Genomic DNA, 12,500 nt, shown 5'->3' on the forward strand with positions numbered 1-12,500 from the left:
ACGAAGGTATCAAAGGAACATGAACGACTGAGTGTATTATATCTCAAGAAACTGAGAAAAAAGTAATTATAGTAATCAATGGCAGACTTCTCCCTAAAGGGTGACGGGACACAGGCTTTCAAGACTTTAAAGGGAATTGTAGTAATAAAACGTCAAAGTATTTACTCATAAAATACTAACCAGACGAGAAATAATGAGCCCAGTCTATAAAGAGGATTTGATCTAGAAGTAAGTCGAAAAATTTCGTCATCCAGGCAGTCAAAAAAAAAAAACAGAAAAAAACAGAAGCAATGGAATGTATTGCAGATAAGTCAATTTTTTTTAAGTTTCATCTGAATAAACAAATAAACAATTTTCTGGAATGTCTCCCAACTATAAATTCGTTTTTGCTAATTAACTCATTGTCTTTATTACAATAATGTGTTTCTCTCCACCGAGCCATTGTTACACATTGGGACGAATTAATTCGTAAACTACATCACGAAAGTAATTTGAACTAACTTATCTTTTGTGATTATGATGTAAAAGGAAGGCGAGGGTTACTGAAATATATGAGAGAATGAGGTAAGAACATAGTCATGTCATGGTTGAATATACTTTTTTCAGTGGCTCAAGAATTTCAGCGAGGTAATATTTCTTTCAATCTATTTTTGAAAACTTATAATGAGTTTCATGTAGTTGATTGTAAAATGTGAGAGAATTTTCGGAAGATAAAAGACCAGAAGAGACACAAGAGAAACAGGGAAACTTCGTAAGGGAAGTAAATGATGTTCTAAGCAAACGGTAAGAATCTGAGGAACCTCTTGTACAAAACTATAGAGGAGATTAGCTCGGTTTGCGGAGGTGTGACAAATCTGGATCAACCCTTGTGAATGAGAAAAAATTAGACATCATTAAAGGTAATTACAAGGAAGAAGACAGAAGTCGAAGATGGAATATTCATGGACGTAATAAAGGTAGTGGGGAGTTTAGCTATGGGTAAGGACAATCAACTGATAAAAAAGATCCATCACAAAGATAATAAAGAGGTAAATTTCTATTGTATCGTCCACGCATCTGGACACATAAAAAGATACAAAACATTGGCCCATTAGAATATTAAACGAAATCAGAGAAATTAAGTTATGTTGGCTTTCCTTATGATTAGAAGAAAAATCCAAATTGAAGTTACAGAGAAAGAACGTAAATTTAGGAAAGAATTTTTTTTTTTTACATGAAAATTATTTTAGGAAGAAATAGAAAAGAAGTGGAATATATATCTGTATTTCACAGATTTCGAGAAGTTGTCGGACATTGTAAGACATGGAGATTTAATAGACATATTGCAAGAAAAGATAACTAATATTGAGAATTTAAGATTATTCAGAAACGTTTACTGGAATCAGACAGATGCAAAAATGACTGAAGAGAAGAATGAATAAAGAAATGAATAGATAAAATAAAAGAGAATGATTAAGAAAAAAATAGGACAAAATAAGATAGAGTAAAATGGGTGTTGTACTAAGATGTATTTTATCGGCAAAAGCCGACAAGACTGTGAGAATCAACACCGTGTGAGATCGAATCCTTTATTAGTACGACGTTCCGCTTGTTACAGCTTTTTCAGTACAGGAAAAAACTGTAACAAGCGAAACGTCGTACCAATATAGGTTTCGATCTCACACGGTGTTGATTCTCACATGTATTTTATAAATGGAAACTAATGGACGAATATGAAAAAATATAGTGTTAAAGTGGGTGCTCGAAGCAAATGTAATATTAGAGGGGGTTTACGGTTTACGGTTCGTCGAACGCGGTTCGACAGACACGTGTTTAAAGTGATGTGTGAACGTGTGAACGGGGTATTTGGTTGTCGAACACGTTGGTTAAACCCCAAATACTCCGTTCACGCGTTCACACAGAGTAAACTTAGGCATAAATAGAGCAGCTATTGGAGGAATTTTAGGGAGTTTGCAGCAAGAACAGGATAAAGATCAAGACTAGAGTGAAACCTATTGAGTCAAGCAAAACGTTTCATATCTCGGAAGGTTATACATTATGGAAGATCACAAGTATTAAAAAAAAGAAAATATGTATCAGAATCAATGTCTAAAATAAAGATTAAAAAAAATGTGTGGACAAATGTAAAGTTGACCTTGAGTAAGGAGGTTCCTAAAGAGTATATGGACCAGGGTTTCTCAACCTTTTTAGCCATATCGCCCCCTTTTTCAATTAAAAAAAAAAGGATCGCCCCCCTTAATTGGAAAATAATAATGAAAATTATTGCAACAATGATAAACAACTAATTCAAAATGTTTTACTCACGTTATGTTTTAATGAGATCCTTGGACCTGGTGCTTCGCTGCTAGATCTTTTATATTAGGCTTAAAATTTGTCAGTTAGAAGCAATACCTGTGACGTTTTTTGCACCCCTGAGCTCAAAAATCGCCTCCTGGGGGGTGATATCGCCCCCGTTGAAAATGACTGACATGGACAATCATTAATGGAAAATAGAAAAGGAATAAAAGCGGCGAAAATGTGGTTCATGAGAAGGATAATATAATAGACAGAGGGTGCTAATAATGAAGAAATATTAAGCTCGATGGCTGAGCGTGTTAGGGCGTCGTTACTTGCGGCCAAGGTCGAGGGGATGGTGGTTCGAATACTGCCACCGGCGAAGTTGAACCAAGGCATGGTTCATTCAATTCCACGCTACAAAGACCTCTATGAGGGGCACCGTCCTAGCCTTCCAGTAGGGGGGGAGTTTGTGACGTTAAACTATATCATCATCATCATTGTTAAGAAGAACAGGAGGATCCAGGCACGACAGAATCTACAATCTAGAGGGCGGGGGGAGGATTATTTACAATAAATAATTGAAAAGACGAGGGGAAGAGGAAGGCAAGGTATTGATTGTCTGAGTAGCTGACTGTAAATGTTGGGGATAGAAAGAGTATGAACGAATTGATGAAGATGGCAGAGGAGGAAGTAGAATGGTGCTCCAAGATCACCGACAAAATAATAGAAACAATAAATGGATAGCGTTTTTTAATTAGGGACTTATGAATCTAGGAATATCCAGTATATTGAAAGGTCAAATTTGACAAAGATGTAAATAAGAGTCGAGAGGATGATAGATTATGACCTTCACGAACAAGGTTGTGACCCTTTAAAGCAGGGGTTCTTAACCATTTTTCTCCAATTCCCCACTTTTTAGTGAGCCAACTCTCCATTTCCCACCACAGCATCGGTCTTTGACAAATTCGATTTTAATCCATGCAGTGTTTAGTACGTAAATATACAGTGTTGTCACTTTTACCCAAACATGACTTACAATACCTCATATATTGGTTGTTTTTGTTATTAAAACAGTCTGTAAATGGTTGTGATTTGTAAAGTAAGTCAACATTTGGATGTAATGTATTAAATTTTGAAACACTATCGATTATTTGTGGGTGGAAACAAATTCACGAAATGTGACAACAAGAAGACACCAGAAACAAACAAAAAGAAACAAAAACACATCGATTAAAAAAAAAAAAAAAAAGACAGTGGTTCTTCTGTCCGACCGGTCATTCCCCACTTGGCAACTCCGCCATTCCCCACCAGTGGGGAATTCCCCACAGGTTAAGAACCACTGCTTTTTAAAGGGACAGAAACAGCCGGTATCTCGGGAGAGTGATGCAAGTACAAAGAGTTTAAGCAAAATTTACTGCCAAGGTATATTGCTCTCCTGCACAAACTGAGCGTTGAAACATTAAACAGTTCCAAGTTAACTCTGTGTTTTTGTTTTCCACAACTAATCTACTCAACTTTCTGAACTTGTTTTCAATGCAAGCATCCCTTAGATCATTTGGAATGCGAACGTAAATACGTATCTGTATAAAATGTACATACGTGCTTACATACGTGCATGTATACATGGATGATATACACATTTACTCGCACATCATATATGTATTCATGCATACATGCATACATTCATGCATGCACCCATGCATACATACATTTATACATACATGCATACCTGCATACATGCATGCATACATACATGCATACATACATATATATATACATACATGCATATATACATACATAAACACACACACACACACACACACACACACACACACACACACACACACACACACACACACACACACACACACACACACACACACACACACACACACACACACACACACACACACACACACACACACACACACACACACACACACACACACACATACACACACACACACATCATTCTTCTATCTTTTATATCTTCCTATTAACTTTGGTGTTTCTTCTTTCTTTCCTTTTATTTTATTTTTTCTCCTCCATTCACTCTTTTTTTCTTTTCCTCTTAGCTTACACCCTTTTTCTAGCTGTCTTTTTTATCTTACCTCTTCTCCTTTTCTCTATATCTTAATCTTCTTATTCCCTTTTTCTCCTCTTACTCTTCCCCTTGTTATCAAAACTATCCCCCTTCCTTTTCTTCTCTTCGTACTTTTAGATTTCCATTCCTTTGTCTCTCTATCCCTCCTCTACCTCCTCCTCCTCCTCCTGATACCATTTTTTTTTTTTTACTTCTTCTCCTCCTCCTTGCTCTAGTTTTCCTCCTCTTCCTCGTCCTCCTTCTCCGCCTCTTCCTTGTCCTCCTCTTCTTTATCTTTCAGTTCTTTTTCGGATGAAACTTGCCATTTCACTTCCGCACCTTTCGGTCAGACTTTTCCAATACTCGTCTGCCACCTCCCCCCCCCCCCCGTCCTCTCCTCCTTGTCCTTGTTCTCCTCTTCCTTCTTCTTATTTTCTTCTTCTTCTTCTTCTTCTTCTTCTTCTTCTTCTTTTCTTCTTCTTTTCTTCTTCTTTTCTTCTTCTTCTTCTTCTTCTTCTTCTTCTTCTTCTTTTCTTCTTCTTTTCTTCTTCTTCTTCTTCTTCTTCTTTTCTTCTTCTTTTCTTCTTCTTTTCTTCTTCTTCTTCTTCTTCTTCTTCTTCTTCTTCTTCTTCTTTTGCCTTCTGCTCTTCATCCACCGTCTTCTCTTTTTATTTTTCTTCTTTTCATTGTAATTTTGTTCTTGTTTTACACTTGTTTTATTTAATTTTCAATTTTGCTTACTTATCTTTGTTTTTATTCTCCTCTTCCTACTTTCAGTCTTTCTCCTTCTCCTCCTTCTACCTCACCTTCTCCCTGCCTTCCTCACTATGTCGATTTCTGATTGAATGGGACTGTCTGCGGTGTCATCAATTCCAAGTTGAATTTGAGTAACATCTTGTAGTTCATCATACGCTTAGATCAGGAGAAACAGAATGGAGTCACAACGCGACGGGTTGAAATATGAACCTAACTAAATATATAAACATCTAAGAAGCTTTATAGAGGTACATACATACATGCATACATACATACATATACCAAAGGATTTTTCCCCCTTACACGGGAGGTAGCCATAAGAAAAAGGCATAGAAACCACTCTCACTCATTCCATTACCTACATACTCCACTCCCCTCTACCCTCTTCCCTCCCTCTTATCTTGGCACCTCCTGGATGACGGGTCATCCCTGCATCTTGTCCACTGCCCTGGGAAAGAAAACGGGGAACTCTTGGGGAGCCTTTTTTTTTTTTTTTTTTTAAGACACTTAACCGCTGACTAGTTTCGACTCAAATCTTTAAGAAATTTTTAGGTGTGATACTAGAAAAAGAGCATTTCTGGGTCTCATGTTTCCTTCCTATCGTCTGTCCGAATGACCGAGTGAATTAATGAATAGATGAATAATTGAATGAATGGATGGATTGATGGATAGATGGTTGTATGGATTAATGAATGGATGATTGAATCAGTCTATCAATATATGAGTAAATAGAGAAATAAAGAAATAAGAAAATAAACAGGCAAGTAGACAAGTAAATGAATAGATAAATCATAAGTAAACAAATTGGAAAACGAATAAGTAAATAGATGAATAATATATATATATATATATATATATATATATATAACTACACATATATATATATATGTATATATATATATAAATGTATATATATATATTTATATTTATATACATATATATATATATGTATTTATATGTGTATATATATATATATATATATATATATATATGAACATAAATACATAAACCAATAAACAAATAAACTGAAAAAACAAGCTATACTTCTCAGTATGTTACCGTTTTTGTATATGTATTTTCTCAATCTCAATTGTTTATCGTCATTATGAAAAGTAGCGTCCCAGGTAACCTTATCTTTACTTACATTTCACCCGGCCTCGTCATGGATTAAAAGGTTTCCCTTTTTTCAAACATATTCCATTGTGCACTTCTTCCTACATTTCCAAGAATCTTAACCGCTAGTTCGTCTTCCTCCGGTGACTTTCCCATAGTCAGCATTCTTATTCTCATTTCCAACTCTCGATTTCTTTATCCTTTCTCATGTTTGAAACCTGTCCGCTTCTTACTGTCTCCTTCTGTCCTTCTCTCGCTGCCTTGTCCTCCATTTTTATCTTAATTCTTCATTTCTTCGCTCTTTTTCTTTATTTTCAATTTCTTGATCCATCTTCCTCCTACTCTTTCGCATTACTTACTTTTTGCGTTTCTTTTCTTTTCTTCTTTTTCTTCCTCACCTATGATTCGTCTTTTTCTTCTGTTTTGTCTTTTTCTTATGTTCCCTTTATCTTCCTGTTCCTTTTTGGCCTTTCTTCTCCTCCATTTTTTTTTTTTTTTTTTTTTTTTTTTATGCTCTTCGTTCTTTTCACCTCGTTTCTTCATCTTTCATTTTTTTCCAATTTGAATTCTTGCGATTCACTATTTGTGTGTCGTCACTTGCCATTCTTTTATTCCATATGTTTTATTTTGCCTTTCTTGTGTTTATATCTCTCCCCATGCATCTTCCAATCTTCACCTCCTTGTATTTTCATTGAGCCTTCGTTTCTCTGCCCAATAACGAGTTTTTCTACTTTTTTTTCGTTTCTTCTTTTCCTTTACATCTTAATCCCTCCAATCTTTTCTTATTTCTTGTGAATGTTCTTATTCGATTTTCGTCGTTATTGCATCTTGTCCTTTCTCTTATTATTCTTGCCTTCGGATTTTTTTGTTCACTTTCTCGGTTTCTGAACAAGGGATAAAATTATCCTGGTATATAATGTGTGATCTCAATAGACACTTCGGAGATAGCTTCGATTCCCTTGATATACGCTTCTTTAATTTTTTGCCAAGGTTTATCATGCCATTTAAAACCATGATGCAGTATATTTTGTTCCAGTTAAAGCCAGATATTCTTTTTCACTTGTGTGATCAGGAAAATACATATCAATACCGTAACTCGTCGTCCTCATTTCAAGCAAGTGATGCGCTTTTGAGTATTTTTACGCTTGCATCAAGTAATCTTATTCAGGTAATCTTATTCAGGTAATCTTTTCTTATATCCATTAACCTGATTACAGTGCTGGTCGTACATCTTTTTCCAAGGTCTCAATATCTCCATCTAAGAGGAATGATTTATTTTATTTCTAATATTCTTTTAAACAGCCAGAGGAGATCATATCGACTGCTCCTCTCAGAGAAGTATTGATGACGTCATGTCGGCATCATAGCTGACGCCAAGCAATTTTACTTATCTTGGAAGGCGGTTCCTTGTCTGAAGGGTTTGTAATTGCTTTGATTACAAAGATTAAAGGATTACAAAGGCGGAGCATGCCGACAGGAGACCTTTTGGTCCATATCTAGGTCGGATGCGAAGAAAAAAAAACATAATAATGATAAATGAATAAATGACTTAGTCAATCCTTATTTTAAGCTCCTCTCTCACCTATTGTCTTCAACTCTCCTGTTACTTATCCTGTTACCGATTCTTAACTCTCCTGACCTATTTGTTCTTGTTTCATGCTTTTCTTCTATTTTTTTCCCATTGTCCCAATACCTGTCTCATTCTTGCTCCCCATCCAATGTCCTTTCCAGTTTATTTTCCTATTTCTTCTTCTCTCCCTTGTTATACCTCTTCCTTCTTCTCCCACCTCATTTTCTTTCTGTTTCTCCCCTTCTAACTTCTTCCTCTGTCTCTTCACTTTCACCAATTCTTTTGCAGTCTCCTTCACAAAAGATTACAAAGGCGGAGCATGCCGACAGGAGACCTTTCGATCCATATCTAGGTCGGATACAAAAAAAAAAAATCATATTAATAATAAATAAAAACTATAATAATGTAAATAACAAATAAAATACATAAATAAATGCATAGGTATAGTTAAATAATAAACAAACAGGTAAATAGTAAATAATAATAAATTGACATATAACTAATAATAAATGAAAATCAGACAGACAAATGATAACAAAACAAAACTCTCTTCCCACTTTCTCCCCTCTCCTCCTCATGTCCCGTTTTCCAAAATCCTTCCCTCCTTTACCTTCTCTTCTTTACTTTTCTCTTTTACGCACCTGATCGTCTCCGATCTGGTATGCAAGAGGTTGGTGGTCTCAACCTTTGTTTGGTCTTGCAAAGCTCTTCGCAAACTTTCTTTTCTATCTTCGACTCTTCTCGTCGTCCACCGTTCCCTGTGTTCATCTTCTCTTATGATTTTTGTCCTTTCTTGCATCCACACGTATAAAGACGTTTGACCTTGAGAAACATTTTCCATTTACTTTAGTAAAAGATGTATAAATATGCACATACTATTTGTACACATGTACATATACACTGTGTACACACACACACACACACACACACACACACACACACACACACACACACACACACACACACACACACACACACATATATATATATATATATTATATATGTATATATATATATATATATATATATGTATATATATATGTATATATATATGTATATATATATATATATATATATATGTGTGTGTGTGTGTGTGTGTGTGTGTGTGTGTGTGTGTGTGTGTGTGTGTGTGTGTGTGTGTGTGTGTGTGTGTGTGTGTGTGTGTGTGTGTGTGTGTGTGTGTGTGTGTGTGTGTATGTGTGTGTGTGTGTGTAAACGTATACAAATGTATATGTATATGTATATTTATTTCTTATGTATATATATCATAAAAAACATTAGAAACGTGCATTTAGAAATGCGTTAATTTATCTTTCCTGTTCGTTACTCCCGCATGTGCATGTGTATGTGCATGTGTATGTGTGTGTGTATGTGTGTGTGTATGTGTATGTGTATGTGTGTGTGTGTGTGTATGTGTATGTGTATGTGTATGTGTATGTGTATGTGTATGTGTATGTGTATATGTATACAGAGTTTGTCATAGAGGATGTACAGGCTCGGAAGTTGAACAGAATGATAGTAGAAGTTAAAAGTGATCAGCATTTTTCATTGTGTAAAAATTGGTGTGTTTGTGTAAAAAAAAACGTGGTTGTGTGTGTGTGTATTATATGTATGTACCCGTTCGCATTCTCAAATAAAAAAAAGTAACCATTTTCATGGCGTGAGCGAAGTGGGACATCGGTGCCGCGAGAGTACAGGTAATGTGGATGTCTTCTTATCATATATGAGAGTAATACGTTCTTTGAGATCAAGCTTTAGCAGGAAGAAAGAACAAAGGAAGCCGATGCAAGCTTTGGAAGAAAGTTGTCAAAAGACCTCAAGAAAAAGAAAAAAGGTTCAAAGTAAATACAACAAGTTGAAAGACGTATTGATACGGTGAAATGATTCATTTTGACCTGAATGGAAAAGTTTTGGAAAACGTGCAGGTTACCTAAGTGGGTTTGGTACAGTAAAAGAGGAGAGAAACTGGATGAAATGTGATTGAAATCAGGGCTTTACTCGTAACAATAATAAGAAGAATGTCTCAGTTGGGTAAAACGACAAATGTAGATGAATGAATGGTCAAAATACTACGAATAAATTCGGAATAAAGCGTGCGTTGTGTCCGTCTTAGAACGAAAACGCGGAACAAGGAGAGCGAAGAATTATGAAATAATGAGTTTCATAGATATTCTGAGTATGGCGTGACGAGGGATTCAGGTAAAACAGAGAAAGAACTTTGAGGATAAAGTGTCAGTTGTAGAAAGAAACAAGGATATGTAAATCAGAAATTTATATTAAAGAAATTTTGAGAAGCTCAGGGCAGGAGGAAAGGAAGGATCTTTATCACAAATGAATGAAAAAAGTGCTTGATGAGGTAGATAATTAATACATTACGGTTTTGAGAGCATCGAATGAAACCGATACTAAGTAGATAGACACTATGTCGGGTGTTGACAAAGGTTTATGCTGTCACTGCTTTAGTCAGTTTAGTGGCTTAATTAACACTCCTACGGACCAGAGGCACGCAGCCTACTTTCATGTTTGGACATTGACCTCCACTTAAAGAAGAATGCTGAACATTATTAATTTGTAGCATCCCACATCTCAGCTACATTCCTTATATCTTTCCTCTACCATTATGATTTCGGCGCTATATTATCCTAAGGAAGACACGCAGGCGTGTTAATGAAAATATTAAGACGAGAGAAAACGGAGAGTTTCAGTGGGGAGGTATGAACCGTGTTATGCCACTGCAGTTATTTATCATTTTTGTGAATAAAAAATTATCCCAAATGTAAAAGAAGAAGAAGAAGAAAAAAAAAGGATAGTACTACAGACGAGGGAAGGGTGGGGAGGTTGGACCTTCAGTGATTGTCATTCACAAATATTTTTCTTCGGCAATTACTACGAAAACCGAAGATTTTGAGTCATGAGGATGTAGGGTAATGGTTCAGTGCCCTTAGTACATCTTGGTATCTCAAAATATTTTCTTGTACCCCCATCCAATACAAATACAACGCAAACATATGAAAAGGATTAGTGATACAAACCTTTGCTGAGAAATTATTAGACATATTAAGTTACTGAACAAAGGTACTTTTTTATTTCAAATTAGGAATGACAACGAGTAGGATACGATGAATGCACATTATGCTTTCTCATGGTAAATATATAGTACCATTGCACTGGGTATTATGTCTCGTAGCCCCATGGTTAAGGTTTTGTACCCCTTTAGGGTATAGGTAAACCAGGATAAGAACCACTGATGTAGAGTTTGGAGAAGTCAGTTGAACGTAGGAATAGTAAAAGTTAAAAATGATCAAGTTTTTTCATTGTGTAAAAATTGGTTTTCGGTTATGAAGAATATGTTGAGCGAATTGATCATTGTGTAATCAATACCCCATTTTTACGTGTGGTGTAATGATAACAAGAGACAGGTAGAATATGTATGGAAATTTGAAACAGCGTTTCCCAACCTGGGGGTGCTGGGAAGTGATGCACACAAAAATCTCATTGATATATGTATCATTGATTACCCAGTTGTGCATATTTGACTTTTTCCATGCTATTTTATTTTTCTAGGGTGTTCTTATTTCTTCTACAAACAATATTGTCAATTTGTTTCAGTTCTAAGGAACCAAGAAAATAAATCATCAAGCAGTACACTTCACTTTCTTTTATCCTTCTGATAACAAGAGAGGGGTGCTGGACTGCTTAGACATGGCAACAGGGGGTGCTATGGTCGGAAAAGGTTGGGAAACGCTGATTTTAAATATTTCTTGACAGGGAGAAATTAAGAAACACGAGTAAGCGTAAGGTTATAAAAATAGTGTAGTTAGCTTGAATAATGACCTTCCAGGACGTAGGATGCAGAAGGTTGCAGTATTTTGATATTAAACAATGGACGTGGCGACGCATAGAAGAATGAGAAAGGTTATGCATAAACTATTGTATACAAGAGGGTTGGGTGGATCGATGAAAGATATTATGCAAGGTATATGCCAACACGAGCGAAAGTGGTGGATTGTAGAAGAAATAATAGAACATTTTACCACAAGTGTGAATTGTGGTTTTACAGGATAAAAGAATGAAGAAGTGCAAGAACGATGGGGAATACAAGAATTCATGTTGTATGAACATAATATAACTGAAAAGAAATTAGATGTATTGGGAATAGACTGGGGTAAAGTGAGTGCAGAGTCGAAAATAAACATTTTCTGGTCAGATTGTGAGGATATACGAGTACAAAAGCAGAGATCTGAAACAGTCTGACTATGAGAAAATATATTTCGGAATAGGATTGGAAAATAGGTCGAAAATAAAACAGGAATACATGTTGAGGAAAACCAAATTAAGGAAGAAGTATAACATGCAGGAAAGAATAAATAAATAAACATAATGAAATTAAACGAAATAAAACAAACAAAATAAAACAGAATAAAGAATAAAAGTGCAAGAAACATAGAGACAGTGGATACGAATAGAAATTGTTGAATTTCGAATACTTGGGCCATAAGCATCAAAGTTAAGAACAGTGGAGATAATAAGCGAGGATTGATGGAGTGAAAAGGAGTAATAAGGGAAGTATTTTGAGCTTTACACAGAAAAGTGAATAAAGATTAGAAGTTGGGTTTTAATTCTTTATTATTATTGTTATTATTATTATTGCTATCATCATTATTATTATTATTATTATTATTATTATTATTATTATTATTA

Source organism: Oratosquilla oratoria, chromosome 13 (genome assembly GCF_046742065.1).
Source record: "Oratosquilla oratoria isolate Oo_2021 chromosome 13, ASM4674206v1, whole genome shotgun sequence".
In the NCBI taxonomy this organism is placed as follows: domain Eukaryota; kingdom Metazoa; phylum Arthropoda; class Malacostraca; order Stomatopoda; family Squillidae; genus Oratosquilla; species Oratosquilla oratoria.